Consider the following 11,675-nt stretch of genomic DNA (forward strand, 5'->3'; position numbering starts at 1 on the left):
TGTCTTCCTTTTGCTCTGCTTCCCCCGGTAGGAAATCCCAATAAGCATTGCATTAAAAAGCGATATATGGGCGACTTTCCCCACCGAGCATTGAAATCCTCCCTCTGCAAGAACATTATGAATAATGCTCTGATAATCAGCTTTATTTATCCTGTAAAGTGTAGTTTCCAACTCTTAAGAAATGTAAAAACTTCATATAAAAAAAACGCTTAAGAAACGGTCAAGAAAATTTCCTGCCGTTAATTTTATTTTGTTTTGTTTGCTCTAAGAAAATCTAGTACTAATTTTGCGAAAAGAAACATGAAATCAACAATTGTTTCTTGAAGGAAATTCAAATTAATCGTTAAATTCATCCTAAATTAGTTAAAATCATTATTATGATGTATATGTAGTTCATTTTGAAATGTTGTATAAAGCTTATCAATCATCGAACTTTTTCATGCACTTCCCATTCTTTCTGCCTCGATAAATATACAGCAATCAAAAATACGCTCAATTTATTTAATTCTTTGAAAGAAAATTTATTTTTAATTTCTTAATCAACCTCACAATACAAAATCGGTTTTGTTTGTTTTGATAATTTCAATATTTTTAAAGAAATTTGCAATTATTTTATTGAAATAGAATGGAGGAACTATTCTTCCAAAGGCGTTATCTATTATAAATGTAAGTATTTGCCTATTACAATAAATATGTAACTTACGGTGTTTTAACATTTTACTTCTTCTTCCAAGTGTGAATAAAAAGGCATATACATATAATTGTTTAAATAATTTGCACAAAATTTTATTTGTATATATGTATGTATTTAATACATGTGCTGATACAGATATTTATGTTGAAATAATACTCTGTACTGCTGCAGCTGCTCCTGAGTTGTTCTTTCTAAATCCTAAACTGAAATGAAACTACTATGTTTATATGCACCAAATTTAATAGATTTGCAGAATTACTCACTTTTCTTGGTTGTTAATGTCTTTATTTTGTCTTGTTTGTTTTTTGTAAAATAGCTGGTTCTCAGCAAAGTGCTTTTCGCCTCATGTGGTGCGTGTTTTGTGCTTTATTCTTGTGAAGTTTGAGCAAGAATAACCGCACAAAATACACCTCACACAAACCAGTTGCTTTCTCAGAATAGTGCTGAAAGACGCATTTAATGGTGTTAATGAATAGAACCACATTTAAAGCCCGGTTTATTGCATTTCGCAAATCCCTTTATGATGCCTGGATTTTTTTCCAAAACTCAATTATCATGGTATTTTTGTATTGTGTTCTTTATGTTTTGCCCTATAAAAATAAAGTTAATTAATTCGTAACAATAAAATAAATAATGAGAGAATTTTGCATCAGGGGACTCGAAAATAGCATGACTGGGCATTTTCAATGTTAAATGAGAAAAATAATGATGATTCCAATGTTAAGAAATGTACGCTTACAGATTCTCTTATTTACTATGCGCAAACGACTCTGCATATAATTTATTGATCGGTATTCATATATTTGTTATGAAAGCACATAAGTATGCACTTTAAAATGTAGGTATTTTACGATGTATTCCATAAAACCTTTTTAAATATATAATAGTCGAGTACGATTTGCATTACTACCTAACTGTGCGATTCTGTAATGTGATACAGTTAGAGAGTTAGAGATAATTTTTGAGACTAGAGAGGATTTTGCTATTCTGTAATTGACAGTCACAAAATCTATTACATTTCATTATTCAGAGATGTTTTTACACTTGAATGAAAATAAATATGTCGATAACAAATATTAAATTTTCTATAACATAGTCAAAAAACACAATTATCAATAAAAATAAAAATAAAAATATATGTTGACTTTGTTTCATAATATTTACTAAATTTATGTAAAAATTCATTTATTAATCTTTTCGTGTTTGAGCTGCTTACAAAATATAAAAAACGACAATCGATTAATATCTATGATGATCTCTATTCAGTATATTCAAAATGGCAGACAAGAACTCTTTTTAGTTTTGTGACCTTCTAACAATCACGTCTCAAATTTGAGGCAATGTTTTGGGCCTAACGCTAGTGACTGTTTAGTGAATAGTAACTAGTCACAAATTGAGACTTTACCTCAAAATGTCTCAAATAGAGACTGGTTACAGAATACCGCTATAAATATACATCTATGTATATATATAAAAAGAAGTTACATTTCCTTGGTAATCTTATAACTCAAGAACCGCCGAATCGATTGACACAAAAATTTTAGAGTTCGTTCCTATCTATAAGGAGGTGGTTTGTGTGAAGTTTGTTTGGAATCGGTGCAGCCGTTCCTGAGTTTGACATTTTATGTGAGTAAATACACTGTACCAAAATCAAGTATTTTATATGATATACGATTTATCAATTTTACATCGTGCTCTCATTGCGTACAGAATATTAATTTGCTGTCATTGGAATTCAGTTGACAGTTTTCTTATGTGCTTTGAGTTCTTTTATATCTTGCTCTCATTTTGAACAAACATACTTTTGGTGAGTGTTAACCATGTGTTTATTTTTTAATTGTATTTTAATTGCTTCATTTTTATATATATAGTTCAATTGCCAAGCGTTACTTAATTTTCACAATTTTAATTTGATATCGGTGAGTGTTTTCTTTATTTGCACAATTGAGGTTATGTCCAGTGTGAGTGTATGTGAATTCATATTTCCACGCACACACATTGAAGTTTGAATTAAATGTATAATTTTTTCTAGAAATAATTTTCAATGTATTGCTTTTACATTCAATTAGTCATACACTGTACTGAAAGAATGCCACGTTCAAAACGACCAAACATTGGCAGACGTTCACGTCAGTCAAATGCTACAGCGTTAAATCGATGATCACAAAGTGAAGAAGATCGTGTTCGACGAAATGAAATGGAAACACAACGACACAGACGGAGAACTCACTTGGATAAGAGTGAAGCACCAAGAAACCGTCGTGGGCGTACGTCCGTTTATGATATACGTCAAATGGAACACGCGGCTTTCAATTACGATGCCACCATTGATTACAGCATGTATGCCTACATTGGCCAGATGAATATAGAATGTACATATACATTGCAAAGCATTTAAATTCATAAACGAAACGCCTGGCTGGTGTTGTGCTGGTGGGAAAGTCAAATTACCGGTGCTAGAACTTCCGCCAGAACCTTTGCATTCATTGGTTTTTGGTAATTCGCCAACGTCAAAGCATTTCCTCTTAAATATTCAAAAATACAATTCATGCTTTCAAATGACATCTTTTGGAGCTACAAATATTATAAAAGATGGATTTATGCCGACGTTTAAGGTGATTTCTTTGTGTGGAATTAGCAATATCATTTTTAATTTATGTGCCGTCCCTGTGTTCGATGTTTTTAGAAATTAAGATCCGTTATCATCTATATATATTTCTCGACCGTTACCGATTCAAGGTCAATTATACCATAAGGCTGGGTCTTTGCTACCATTCCCAGATGATGATCATAAATTTTTGCAAATATATTTCATTGATGGTGAGAATCGTGAATTAAATAAGCACTGTGCAATTTCGACGAATACGAGAAGATCAATCGTGAATGAATTGCAAACATTTTTTCATCAACACAATGATTTGGTGAAATTGTTTAAAGTGGCACTCGAACGGATGCCCTCCGATGGCCACAAAATCATAATAAAAGCCGATAAAACTCCAATTGGGGAGCACACCAGACGATTCAATGCACCAACGATTGATGAAGTAGCCATTGTTGTGGTTGGCGAACAGTTTCAGTCACGAGACATTGTTTTGTATCGTAGAAATGAGAATTTACAATTGCAATACCCCATTTTGTTTTGGAGAGGGGACGATGGCTATCACATCAACATACCAATGATAAATCCAACAACTGGTACATATACATTTTATTTTGTTTAACACGTTCGCGTTCATTTGAATTTAGCGGGTGGCTGCCAGATAATCACTTAATTTTTCCATACAAAATTGAAGGTCGGGAATTCCTGCTTTTTCTCATCGATTTTTTTAAATAGTTCTGAACAAATTGGAATTCCTGCCATTACCCATGAATTTCCTATGCACTTTTGTCTGGGCATTTCAGTTTTTTTATTGAAACTTCCCCTCAACAAACCCCAAATGACTGGCACGTTAACCTTGAATGGGGATTCCCCAAATTAAATTTGTTTGAATTGGCGGTTGGCCTGTTCACGACTTTACCAACACTAAAAATGTGAAGTGATAAGAAGTGAACCATTTTTGACGGTAGAAAAGCCTATCAATAGCTATTCAAATAGCGCGGGAATTCCCGCAATTGTTTTATTGAAGGAAACATGAATGACGGGAATTCCCGCAATTTACGCGAATGTGCTAAATATGATTTATAAATCATTTTCATTCGCTACTTAATTTTTGCAATACAGGTCAAGAATCAACAGAAAAAGTCAGTGCGATGAATTTTTATTCGTACCGATTGATGATTCGCCCTCAGAAACAAATTTTATTTTGCGATGCAATAAACTTTCGCATCAATATATCATCGATATGTACGCCAAAATTGAAAGTGAGCGATTAAATTTCATCCGTTACAATCAAGCCCGATTAAGATCAGAGGAATACATATATTTGCGTGACGCAATAATCAATGATGTAAATGTGAATGATATCGGCCGTTTAACAATTTTACCATAATCATATGTTGGTAGCCCACGTCATATGCATGAACATGTACGAAATTATGGCCGACCGGATCTATTCATAACATTTACGTGCAACCCGAAGTGGGTCGATGTGTCTGATTGTTTACTTGATGGTCAGGTGCCAAAAGATCGGCATGACATAACTGCCCGTGTATTCCAACAAAAATTGAAAAAATTAATGGATCTGATTGTCAAACTCCGTGTATTTGGAGAAGTGCGGTGCTTTATGTATACCATAGAGTGGCAAAAGAGGCTTACCTCAGGCACATATTTTGATTTTGCGTAAACAAAATAACCCATGATATGATTGATACCGTCATATCGGCCGAAATTCCAGATCAAACCATCGCCAGGATTATTCGAAGTTGTCACGAAAAATATGATTCACGGTCTCTGTGGTGATATTAATCGAAATCTACTTTGTATGATTGATGGTAAATGTTCGAAACGTTTTCCAAAGCAATTGATTGCTGAAACAATTACAGGAGATGATGGATATCAGTATCACAGTATCGTCGACGATCAACTGAAGACAACGGTAAATCAACTGTAATTAAAATTAAAAATCAAGATGTTGAAATCGATAACCGGTGGATAGTTCCGTACTCACCGATGCTGTCAAAAATGTTCAACGCTCACAACAATGTAGAATATTGCAATTCTGTAAAATCAATCAAATATATTTGCAAGTATGTGAATAAGGGCAGCAATATGGCTGTTTTTGGAGTGGCTCCTGAGAATAATCATGACGAAATTTTGCAGTACCAAATGGGGCGCTATATTAGTACGAATGAAGCTGTATGGCGTATTTTATCGTTTCCAATTCATGACAGACATCCGGTTGTTGTACATTTGGCAGTTCATCTTGAAAACGACCAACGTGTTTACTACACTGCTGCAAAAGCCGAACAAAGAGTAGTAGAGCCACCAGTAACTACACTGACAGCTTATTTCCAGTTATGTGAAACTGATGAATTTTCCAGGACTTTGCTATATTCGGAAGTGTCTCACTATTTCACATGGAATGCATCAACAAAAAAATTTCAACATCGCAAACAAGGCACACCTGTTGATGGTTATCCAGGTATTTTTCGAACAGATGCTTTGGGACGCATTTTTACAGTTAGTCCAGCTAATGTTGAATGTTTTTACTTGCGAATTTTGTTGGTGAACGTACATGGACCTCAATCATTCCAACATTTACGAACTGTTACTGGTCAATTGTGCGCAACATACCGTGAAGCATGTCAACACTTGCATTTGCTGGAAGATGATACGCATTGGGATGCTACGCTTCGTGATGCATCAATTGTTTCTCCACCAATTCAAACTCGTATGTTATTTGTGATCATAATATCAACATGTTTTCCATCAAATCTACTGGAATTGTGGAATAAATACAAAGATTTCATGGCTGAAGACATTTTGATTCGACTTCGACATCGTTCCAATGATCCTGCATTGCTGCTGACATTGGAAATGTATAATGAAGCCTTGATAATGATCGAAGATTTGTGCCTTACGATTGCAAATAAGGCATTAGGGCAATTAGGATTGACTCCACCAAATCGTCCAATGCATGATTTATTTGAACGAGAATTGCAACGCGAACTGCAATTCGATCGTAATGAATTGCGTGCGTTCGTACAAACGTATACTCCACAATATGTAAATGGCAAGTGATCAAAATGGGTTTATCACGTTACCGAATAATTTTTCAATAATTGTATCATCAAAAGAAGAACTCATTGATCGCGTTTTTCCAAATATTGCTCAAAATTATAATAACCATGATTGGTTATGAGAACGTGCAATTTTAGCACCAAAAAATGTCAATGTCAATGAAATCAATTTCCACATCCAGGAAAAATTGTCAGGTAATTCGGAAACGTATAAATCCTTTGATACTGCTATGAATGATGAAGACGCAGTCAATTATCCGGTTGAATTTTTAAATTCTTTGGAACCACCAGGCATGCCACCGCATAATTTGAAGTTGAAAGTTGGTTCATCGATTATACTTCTTCGAAATCTTAATGCACCGAAACTTTGTAATGGGACGAGACTTTCAGTGAAGAAATTGATGCCAAATTTAATTCAAGCAACAATTCTCACTGGCAAAGCAAAAGGTGAAATTGTACTAATACCGCGCATCCCATTAATACCAACGGACATGCCATTCGAATTTAAACGTCTTCAATTTCCTGTTCGGCTATCTTTTGCTATGACCGTCAACAAAGCTCAAGGGCAAACGCTCCAGGTGTGTGGAGTTAATTTAGAGGAAGCTTGCTTTTCTCACGGTCAACTGTACGTTGCATTCGAGAGTTGTAGCCACGAAAAATTTGTTTATTTATGCACCACAAAATAAAACAAAAAATGTTGTGTATACAATTGTATTAAATTGAACATTGCTTTTCTTTTTCATTATTGTGTTAAGAAATCATCTTTTAAGCAATCAATTTTTTGCGTAGAGAAGCGCGCCGGGTAACGCTAGTTTTATATAGGTTTGATAGGTCATATTTTTATTTGCAAGTAATATTTCTTTACTATATTTTTTTCAAGTCGTTATACAATAAGATGTTAGCGACAATTTTTGTTTTGTTTTAAAATTAAAATGATTGATGATTAAAATTGAACACGTTGGCAATGATGTTTCGATTCTTTTGTTGAATAAAGCAGAGAAGGTCCAACAACGGACAAGCGTGTGACCTGTCAAAAGCTAACAAAATGGGATGAGCGTGTTTCACCACAGCTACTTAGCTCAGAAGGAGAAATTTTAACAGTTACGCGTGAACAGAGCTGAGTATTTTACGAAAATTATGCTCAGAAATATATATTGCTATTACAAACGTATGTTGGTCTTTTGCTTATATTTTTATAAGTTTACATGCCATCATATTAATTGATATGATTATCATTTTGCGAATTTTTGTGGATACATGCAAAACTGATAACATTTTGATTAAATTATGCTATTTTCAAAATATATATTTATAGTTAATGAGTGAATAACAGTTAATTTTTAAATATTTCTTATGTTTGGTAATATAATATAATTTCATATATGAATAGGTATATATATGCGATATACATACTTATGTATATGAGATACTATCATAATATCCTAAAAACTAAATATATTACAATAATCTATATATACATACATATATAAAAATTAAACCCGTTTTCCGTTGTCACGGCATCACGCGTGAATGGCTGGACCGATTTCACCAATTCTTTTTTTGTTGTATTTGTTATTATTAAGAGAAGGTTGTTATGTAAAAAAAAATTACGAAAGTTGCCGGAAAATGCCTAAAAACAGTCCTTTTCTGTTTCCCATACAAACGTTTTATTTTGTGTATACATATGTAAGTAAAAATGAATGTTTGTTTGTTAGTAACGCTAAGGCTCGAGAACGGCGAAACCAATCTTCATGAAATTTTCTGAAGGTGTTCGCTGTGGATCTGGAAAGGTTCAGAAATAAAACAAAGCTTTTCATAAGAAGAAGTTGAAAAATTGGAAATTTCCAAAAATTTACTTTTTTCATACAATTCTTTTTTCTTTTGCTTTTCAATATTTTGATTTGTAAATTAATTGAATCGTTCAATTTCGGTGGCTTGCTCTTTTATTCCGACTATTCAAAAAAAATTTTGAAAATTATTCAGTGAAAACTTTATGTGTATTTCAAACGAAGTGTTCAATTACAGATTGAAATTTGTTACGAAGCCACGAAGAGGCCCCGCTAATATCGGTCGGTGTTCTTTTTGCCATCAACGCCAAGGCACATGAACGAGTGCTCCCAAGATGCGATGACATACGTGTAGAATTATGGATCGGGGTCAATTAGCAAGCGATCGTCACGTTCTCACATCACGACTTTTCAAACAACAGTTACGATGTTCTTCTTTGGATGGTGGATAGTGGTTCCACCAGATCAAATTGATGAAATCATTTCTGCGGAAATTCCTGATGCAGAGAAAGATTCAGTATTAAACGAAGTGATGAAAACCAATATGGTTCATGACCCTTGCGGACACCACAATCCCACTTCGGTTATGTCGAACAATAAAAAACAATAAACGAAACATTATCCACTTGCTTTTCTTTCGGAATCGCAAACTGGAAATGATGGATATCCACTCTATCGTCGTAGCTCATCAGACGACCATACAACTTAGAGTAGTGAATATCGAAGTTGACAACATATGGATCGTACTATATTCGGCCCTATTGTCTAATTCACATTCAAATCTCATGTCAATGTTTGATATTGTAGTTTGGTGAAATCGATCAAATATGTTTGCAACTAAGTCACCAAAGGATGCAACATGGCGGTTATTGGTCTTGAACGATACGGTCGAACTGCAATAAAGCGCTTTGTAGGATATTTACTTTTGCAATTCATGAACGTTTTCCGATCGTTGTGCGTCTCGCAGTTAATTTGGAGAATGGCCAAAGAGTGTACTTCAACCCAGAGAATATAGTGCAGCCAGTGGAAATAACGCCAGCAACAAAATTACGCAGAAAGGAAAGCCAACCAGTAGATTGACATCCAGTTGTGTTCTCAAATAATGCATTTCGATCAATTTACACAATCCACCGGAAAAACGATCTTCGGTTCCTATTGGATAATGTACGCATTTCAACGTCATTTGAGTCATTCCGAACTGTAAATGGTACGGTGTGTACAATTTTTTTAGAAGCAAGCCAGCAAAATATGTACGATGCGGTGCAAATGAAGTTCGCACAGTTTTCGAGAAGATCATTTCGACATATCAACCTTCAAATCCGCTTCAATTATGGTATACGAACAAGAATTTCATTAACGAAGACATTTTACATCGTATTCGCTAAGAATTGGAAATGTGTTAATTCTGGTTGATACTTCCGGTGGTTTAATATCAATTCCATCTGCCGTTTATCAATTCATGAAAGATGAACTCATAAAGATTATTCGGACGTTGGCCAAATTATCGTAACTACGATTTCTTGAGTGCACGCACAATTTTAGCTGCCAAAAATACCGATGTTGTTGACTTAAACTGGAAGATTTAAAGTCAAATTCCGGGAGACTTGCGCTCATACAAATCGATTGATAGTCTTGACAATGAGACGAAGCCGCGAATTATCAAGTGGATTTTCTAAGTGCTTTGGAGAGGCTTGGTATGACACCGTATTATTTGCGTCTCAAAGTTGGATCTGTCGTTATTGTGTTTCGCAATCTTCAAGCACCGAAACTGTGTAATGGGGCAGAATGCTTGACTCTACGAATTCCTCTGAGCTCCATTTGAGGCAATTTGCCATTTCAGTTCAAACCTTTTCAGTTTTCAAAGAGTTCCACAATTTTCCATATCAGTTCCAACGCATTCCGTTTCCAGTGAAAATTGCATTTGAGATGAGAATCAATAAAACACAAGGATAGTCGCTAGAAGTGTGTGGCATAAATTTGGAAATGCTATGTTTTTCACACGGCCGGATATACGTGGCGTGCTCACGAGTTGGAAAACCATCTTCTCTGTACATTTACGCACCGAAACAGAAACCAAAAAATATTGTTAATCAAGCTTCGTTACATTGAAAAAATTTGGAAAAATCGAAAATAAATGATGTTCAACACAATATAAATTCAACTTTCTTTTCATTTCAAAACACATAATTTCAGGCAGGACAACGGCTGCCGGGTCAGCTAGTATTGTATATAAATTACATTTCTTCAATTAAATTTTCATACGCATCTACATATTAGCACATAATTACATACATACGAGGTGTGTTTAAAAAGTATCGCGAATTTTGAATTTTCGCGGGTTACGTATATTCGAATTTTTTGCGGCGTTATGTTGGTACTCATATCTCTCACTAATACCGACAATCTCGGCCATTTTGAATGTTCATTTAATTGTTGACAGCTGCTTTGCTTGCATGTGTTTTGGATCGTCTTCGATTTGTACCTATTCAAAAAAATGGATCAAAGAACCTGTATCAAATTTTGTGTAAAAAACGAAATTAAGTGCGCGGATGCATTCCGAATGTTGACTGTGGCATACGGAGAAGCTACCTTGGACCGAAGCAACGTTTATCGGTGGTACAAAATGTTCTCAGAAGGTCGAGAAGATGTGAACGACGAAGAGCGTGCCGGACGCCCGAGCACTTCAACAACAGACGAAAAAATTTATGAAGTGGAGAAAATGATATAGGCCAATCGTCGAATCACCGTTAGAGAAGTTGCTGAGGACCTAAACATATCGATTGGCAAGTTATGCGCAATTTGCGCGAAGCAATCCGCCAGAAACGCCCGGATTTGTGGAAGAACAATTGGCTTTTGCTCCACGATAACGCTCCTGCTCACACATCGTTGCTTGTGCGCGACTTTTTGGCCAAAAACAACACACTAATGACTTTTTCTTGTTCCCTAAACTGAAGAGGCCCATGAAAGGACGACGTTACGCTTCTCTTGACGAGATAAAGACGGCATCGAAGGAGGAGCTGAAGAAGATAAAAAAAAATGATTTTTTGAAGTGCTTCGAAGATTGGAAAAACCGTTGGCACAAGTTTATACACTTGTCTCATGGGGATTACTTTGAAGGGGACAAAATAGATATTCATGAATAAATAAATAACTTTTGAAAAAACACAAAATTCGCGATATTTTGAACACACCTCGTACATATGTAAGTACAATTCGAATTCAAATCGTGATATTATCATTTATCACACAACGTACGTACTTATATGCGTTCACATGTAGATATGTCACCCGCAAAAATTACAAATATTGTTCTTCAATAACAACAATGGTTTCAAATAGCGTCAGCAGCGTCACAAGTCAATATGGCAGCTAAATAGCCGACGCCCAAATTTGTAAAAAAACACACAACAATTATATTTTCATTCATGAACGCAAGCGCACTTCCAACAGGCAAACTTGCTTTATTCATAAAACAAAACTATTACATCTCCCGAGCATGCCTTTGCCTACAAGCG

The sequence above is a fragment of the Bactrocera neohumeralis genome, unplaced genomic scaffold (genome assembly GCF_024586455.1).
Source record: "Bactrocera neohumeralis isolate Rockhampton unplaced genomic scaffold, APGP_CSIRO_Bneo_wtdbg2-racon-allhic-juicebox.fasta_v2 cluster11, whole genome shotgun sequence".
In the NCBI taxonomy this organism is placed as follows: Eukaryota; Metazoa; Arthropoda; class Insecta; order Diptera; family Tephritidae; genus Bactrocera; species Bactrocera neohumeralis.